Below are 7484 nucleotides of genomic sequence, written 5' to 3'. Positions count from 1 at the left end.
TCTCTCTCTCTCTCTGCGCTGTAGAACATAATTTCGGACCTTGACCAGCAACCACCTCTCCGTCTTTCCTACTTTGGCAAGTTGTATTCGTTGATTTGTTTACAAATCCAAGAGAATGAAACGTCGAGTTAGAAAATCGATGAACCACGATCGCACCAACGACATGCCGTTTCGACGAAACGACCGATCGAATTAGCACCAACCGCACGGATAAACGCTTTCGTCGACAACAGGCATGTAACGTTCGATAACGAGATCGTGCATTATCGTTTCTTCTCTTCGAGAAACGTGCAACGCGAAACAGTTCCAACTAGATAAGACTCCGCCTCGTCCTTCTTCTCCGCTTCCTCCTTCTTCTGCTGCTGCTCCTCCTCCTCCTCTTTCTCCTCCTTCTCCACCTCCTTCTCCTCCTCCTCCGCCTCCTCCACCTCTTCTTTCACCTCTTCTTCCTCGCCGCGCGCGCTCCTATTGCTTCTAGTTGCGAGCCCTTCAACGCGTGCAATGGAATAACGAGCCGGAGGGAGGATGCTACACCCTCCGCATCCGAGACAACGACAACGTAACGAACCGAGCGTTACAAAATCCGAGCTGACGTGGTTATTAATCGCGAGATTGTCTCGATATTCCCTCGAGCGATCTAGTTGCTCGAAACAAACGAATTTTCTCCGATATCCTGTAATTTCCTTTGATAATTTCCTTCCTCTCTCTCTCTCTCTCTCTTTCTCCTTTTTCTTTTCTTTCTCTTACAACGAAAAGTATTATTCGATTATGAATTTTTAACATTAAATCAGAATGTTTATTTTTACGCTTTCTTCTATCGAATACTTTCTTTTAAGAGTAAATGGAATGTACGACGAGGTAATTTCACTTTGTGAAAAGAAAATGCTAACGATATGAAAATACGAATCGCTAAAATTATTTAGCTTGTTTGTGCTATCGCGTTTCCCTTCTCGTCTACCAAACAACTTGCGTTAACGTCGTACAATTATGTAAATAACGAACGTCACAGAACGTCGAACGAATTCGAATCGATCTTCGAGCCAGTCCAGCGTCGCTTCGTTTCTCTCCTTATCACGCACTTTTCTCTATTTCCAGTCGAATCGTATCTCCAAACGAGATTCGTCGAGTTAAGACGCGTGAAAAATGGAAACTTTTTTCGAAAGGGAACGTTTCCGCGTATGTTGCTGCGATCGAAGATACGATCGTTGGAACAACGAAAGAACCTGATGCATCAACGATCGTTTGGATAATTTCATACGGTTGTCACTCTCGATTCCGCTCGATGATGATGAGAATATCAGCCGAAACGTGGCAGTACGTTCGATGTTTCAACGTCAAGGTGAAAGACGCCAGCTAGGGAACGGTGTCGAGTGGTTATCGAATGTGAAACTCGAACAATCTTTTATACCTTGGTCCGATATAGGCGTGTCTGCCGATTCATATAAACGGGTTTTCATATTTTTTTCCGATTCGACTCGATTCACGACGCGTCAAAGAACACCAACGTACCGTACCAACGAGATCGATATGTCAATAACAACTACCGTTCGATATAGGTATCCAACGAATATCGTACGAAAAGGAGAAAACCATCGCACGTACGTCCTCTTTTCTTTGTAGGACAGGAACCTGTTGTCCTGCTTCGCCAACTTGACGGGCGTCGATGTCAAAGGTAGACCAAAACATACGTGATCGATCCGTCGCGCACAACACGCACCACACACCGTTAAACCGTGAGATTCTCCGCGATACGAGTATACACGACTTGGCAATAACGAAATCGAATACGTTTCATCGTCGAACGACACGCGTTCGTCGCCGTATCCCGGATTCTTGCTGCGTGAAAACCAACTAGCAACCAGCGAAACGAGACTATACGGCAGCGAAGGGGACTCGTGACAGCCAGCAGCAGCAGCAGGCAGGCCCACGAGTCGAATCCTCGCCACGAAAGCAGAAATCCAGAGGCAAGGTAGCTTCAACGACGACGAATACGCGATTTCGTCCGAGCTGAGGTGCACTCGGTCGACTGGCGCGCTTTCATGACGCCTCTCCCGCTGCAGGCACGGCCAACAGGACCTCGGCTACTCTCACGGCACTCCAACTCGTGGGCTCGCCGAACCAGCAGCAGCAGCAGCAGCAGCAGCTAAATCGCTTGCCTTGCCTCGTCCCTGGCCTCTCCGCTCCTCTCCTCTCCTCTCCTCTTCACTCCTCTCCTACCGTCGCACGGCTAACCTGACTGCCTTTTCATTCCATCCGTTTTTCTCGCTCTCTCACTCTCTCCTCTCTCTCTCCCTCTTGCTCACGCTCGTTCGTCTCACCATCGTTCGAATCACCGCCGACTACTGCCCCGGCCGGATACCCGACGCAACCGCCACCACCTCCAACGTTTCCCCTCTGCCTCCCCCAGCCCCGTTCGCCGCTTTCCGTCGTTTCCCTACCATCGAGTTAGAACCCCCAACCTAGTACTCCCACTACCGCCACCTTTTGTATTCCCTGCTGCTACGAACCGTCGCGCCGCCATCGTCCCCGTCCATGTTCGCCGCTCCGAGTTTCCTCCCTCGCTCGCTGCATGTTCCTTCAACTAGAGCTGCTTCGCTACCTATCCCAATAGAACGTTTCTCTGTTCAGTCGGTCGTGTATGCGTGTACGCGTGTATGCGTATAGACTAGTAGCCAGGAACGTAGCTTGCCGAACAGATACTTGGTTCTTCGACTGCGTCGGTTCGTTGACTTACTTCACCATCTTTCGTCAAGTGTCTCCGTTCGCTTTCGAATTAGATCTCGTTTTTACCGAGAGAAGCAATGTTTTTCCCCGGCTCTTAGATTTTCGTTTCATTCGGATAACAAAAACGACGAGTTTAGGATTAAAAATGTTCGTCGAAGATGATCAGCGTGTGTTCCTGTGAAACTGCACGACTCGTATTTTAAATATCGTGGAACAATCAAGTATTTACATAGTTACCGACGAAATACGTTCGAAATTAGAAAGACTTCTTCGAGTTATCGAATATCGTTCGTTTCGTGGTACGTATTGTCACATTCGTGGAAACGAATCGTACACTACATTATAGAAATAGTCTCTATCGATACAAGTTACATTTAATTTTTTACCTGTTTGCAACTCGGTTACTCTTCTCGCTTCTTCTTAAAACTAAACCTTTCTTTGAACCTATCTTCGAACCTAGAACCTACCTGATATTTACATAACCGAAGGATAAGACATGTAAAACTCAGGGACGTAGTTAAAAGCCTCTACTTTCTAATATGCTTCTCTGTGACGAGTAAAGCGACTAATGGCGATGATATTGTTAGAATATAAGAAAAGAATACAAACGATTCCTTGATAAATAAATAGATTTAGTTTATTGTTTGTTTGTTTGTTTGTTTGTTTGTTTGTTTGCGTATAACTCTAAAATCACATTTATCGTTGGATCGATTTTTAAGTGTAAAAGGTTTTAAGTATAAAGTCTTTAAATTTCTAAAGAATCGTACATTTTGTCGTTTTATTAAATTTCATATAACAAGATATTATCGAGTACATCGTATTACATCTTTATTTTAATGAAAGTTACTAAATACGCCGTTTCGTTACTGACCTGTAACAAGATTATTAAATTTATTTGTACGTCATTAAGTGTAGATCTAAGAAAATGGACTCGTTGAATCGTTTTTCAATAATATAAGCAAACGTTAACAGAATAACTTCGTAATACGAATGTAAATACTATTACCTGAATTTGTAATATTAACGCATGAAAGAATAACGAGAAATTTTAATCTACCGATGAACAATTAAATACAAATTCACATGTATTTAATAAACAAAAGATAAGAATTAGATTTGAGTTAGGAACTATTTTATCCAGCCGCCACACACGGAGCCACGCAGCCAATAGCGCTATACGTATACGCAATCATAGAGACAGTTCGCTGTAGTGGTACCGGCAGTTTTTCGTCAATATCTCGGAAACTATACCTGTACAGCCTTTACGCGTATTACACGATAGGAAAAAGTTATTCAAAATGTTAATTTCTACGATATATCCAAAAATTATGAAAATTGGAGGACACTCGGTCTTTCAACGGTTTCGCCTTATAAAGAAATTAGGATTTTAGTATCGGTATCCTGTTGCTCTTAATTTTACTATCTTATTCCAAATGAATCACGAGGGTAAACGAGTAATCAGTTGCTCAATGGTTTTCGGTAAGAGCCATTGTCGTAAATGAAATAACATCGTTAACGACAAATTCGGGATCGCTACGTGTACGTATATGCGAGCGTCGAGTATGTACACACGCGCACCCGTGCACAGCTTGCTTCGACCTGATCAGCCATATTGTGACGTACACTGGAATTATGCACGCAAAATCGAAATGGTCGATGATCGTGGCGTGTGTTTATACAGTATAGTGACGGTGACAACCACACCTTTTTCCCCTCTTTTTCTTAGCACTTCGCTACATATATTTGCCCAGGCTCTCCTCCTCTCGAGCGAGAGTTACTGGAGAGACGCACACACACGCGCGCATACTATCAGTCATGCCGCGTTAGCACTTGTATCAACAGAACTTTACCAATCGTTCCTTCTTTTCCACCTCCAGCCCCTGGTACGCTCCCCACCTTCGAGAGCAACCTTCCGCCAGCGTTGCGTTTGCCCTCTACGCTTCTACCCTTGTTACGAGCCCTGAGCAGAGAAAACTATCTACATGCATATATGTACTTGCATATTTTGCGCGTGTCACAACATTCGTTCGTTTGTAACCGCGTTCCATGTCACGACCGCGCAAAGGAGCCAAACACAGGCATACAATGCGAAAGACGCATACATACGTATCAAGAGAGAGGACAGGTTGTCTCTCGTAACTGTATTAGAAATTTAGATCCGTTCAAGACCGAGAGAAAGGGCATCGATTCAGAAATTAGTAGTGTTTCGATGAAATTTATAAAATTATTTACTCGTTAATCGTGTATGTACAAGTATGTACGTACGTATTTGGTTCTTACAGATCCGTATCTTATTTGCATATGCAGTTGTGACTATATTAAAAATATCACGTGATAAAATATCGATTGGTAAAAGATCGTATTCGTTTCCGGGAAAGAAATGAAAATTTCTAGTAAAGAAATTTCATCACAGGATGAAGATTGTTTTGCGATGATAATTAATTGAAATAAGTTAATAAACACGTACTTGTATCTTTGTAAATTGTTTTAAATTATTTTTGAAGGTATCGCGATATTTAGAGTATAATAAGATATATTTAATATTTCCAATGTCGACACATTGAATAATTTATGAGATTCATCGTTACATGTACGACATAACAGAAATTTGATTAAAACATTGCGAAACTTTATTTCACGACTGTGTTGATATTATCGCTTCCTTTTATTCCTACAACCGATGAACCATACATACATTGATATTAGGTGTTAAAACTATCGACTCATCGGTAGTTAAAACACATGCGTATAAGATGCAGAACGATGTCTATCATCGTTGACTACCACATAAGAATACATACGCTCGTGTGCGTTTAAAATATATCTTCGACAATCGCGATCAAAGAACTAACACAAGGATGGAATAGAATAAAGATCAATTATTTCTAGGTAATAAAGAACTTTTTTTTTTCTAATTTCAGAAAAAATTCGGAATCGCCGATTTTATGCTTCCTTTTTTTTTTTTTTTTTTATGGGAAAACCACTGCACACTCTGTAAACTTACTTTTGTACTTTATTAAGAATAAAATAACGAATCTGTTGATAGAGCTTTACCATCTAAAGAATATGAAGGAATCTTCCTTTATCACGTTTCTGTAGTAGATTCATCGCTCTTTTTAATCATTTTAATATGTACATATGTATGTACAATGTACTTTTTTTTTTTTTTACATATTCATAACATATTTTATAATTCTCTCTCTCTCTCTCTCTCTCTCTGTATATATATATATATATAAACTACAAGATACTAAAAATTGTAAAAGTACTAGCTTCAAATTAGCAAAAAGTTTGATAAAATTTCATATAATGTCGAATATTGGGTACGTTGGAAACTACATACACGTGATAATGTTAATTATATTATAATTATAAAATATGAAAATTATGAAAAATAAATGCAAATTTCGATTTAATTTTTTCTCGCTACTTAACACTTTCGTTCTTTAGTGTAACACAGTTCGATGATATGTGATTTAATTATAATTTGTCCGAGATAAATCTGGATAATTAAGGGGGGAATTAGTCGATGTTTAGCCTCTGAAAGATATGTAGACTGGAGAACAATCAGATACCAATATCGAACATGCATCATATGGATTCTACTTTAACGGTTAAACAGGAATCACGAGTATGACATCACCAACAGGTTCGTTCTGTTTCGTCACTATGGACTCGTTATCCCGCATTCTTCTATTTATATATACATATACTCGTTCGAATAATTCTTAAACGATTTCAAGATACAAGATTGCTCGCGCTATTATTAATATTCTTTTATAATGATTCTTTGATTCTTACACACATATACGTATGTTTATGGTTTAGGATTCGCAATTATTAATTAACATATAACGAGAAAAGCGTGATTACGTGGCATCCATACATCGAATTACGAAAAGCTAAAAGTTAGATTCGATTGAAACGTTAATCGTACCTTGTGTTTTCGATATAATATCGAATTATTTAAACGAGATAGAGAAAATAGAGATAGGTCGATTCGTGGCTAAATGAAAAGAAATCTTTGTCATAAAACCTTATTTTAGTTATTATTGTGTTTCAAGTTATTAAAAACTTATAAAACCTTTCTTATATCACGATACATTTGGTTAAAATAAACAAGTATTTTACCAAAGAATTACAACGCTAAAATAAAGCTTGATGTTTTACTTTATTTATCGATGACATCATCGCTGTAAGAGCCAACAAGCTAAATCTATTTCCTATAATTTGCATAAAGCTAGTAAACAATTACGGTGCTCTTAAACGTATTTAAACGCATTTAAATAACGCATTCGCTTAATAATTAACGCTTATAGTAGATACTTTACAACGACGCTAGAATTTGCCCGTCCCTGTGCGTAGGAGTAGTTGGACTTGCGCGAATCTACCGACCAGACAAACGACGCTCGCGCGTAATTGAACGCTCACCGTATTTCTAGTTCCTTTTATGAAATAGGTAAAACGAAGGTAATCGTCGGACGAAAATTTTGTAAGAAAAGTTTCTTACCGATTTATATTTGTACGATTCACTCGGTCGAGAAACCGAATGACGAGACACTGAAATTAAAAGTATTACGAGTAAACTGCGCGTGTTTACGTTTATACGGACGCACATTGCCAACGTAACGTAACGAATGTACGTAGAGCGAGATGTTTGTTTCGCCTTCGAGTTTCAACCTACCGTGTATTATACCCGATTCGCATATTACATTTCCGTATCTCGTATATTTTATTTGCATATTTTCATATATCTGGTA

Source organism: Bombus fervidus, chromosome 16, assembly GCF_041682495.2.
Source record: "Bombus fervidus isolate BK054 chromosome 16, iyBomFerv1, whole genome shotgun sequence".
In the NCBI taxonomy this organism is placed as follows: Eukaryota; Metazoa; Arthropoda; class Insecta; order Hymenoptera; family Apidae; genus Bombus; species Bombus fervidus.
This window is presented reverse-complemented; position numbering follows the sequence as displayed.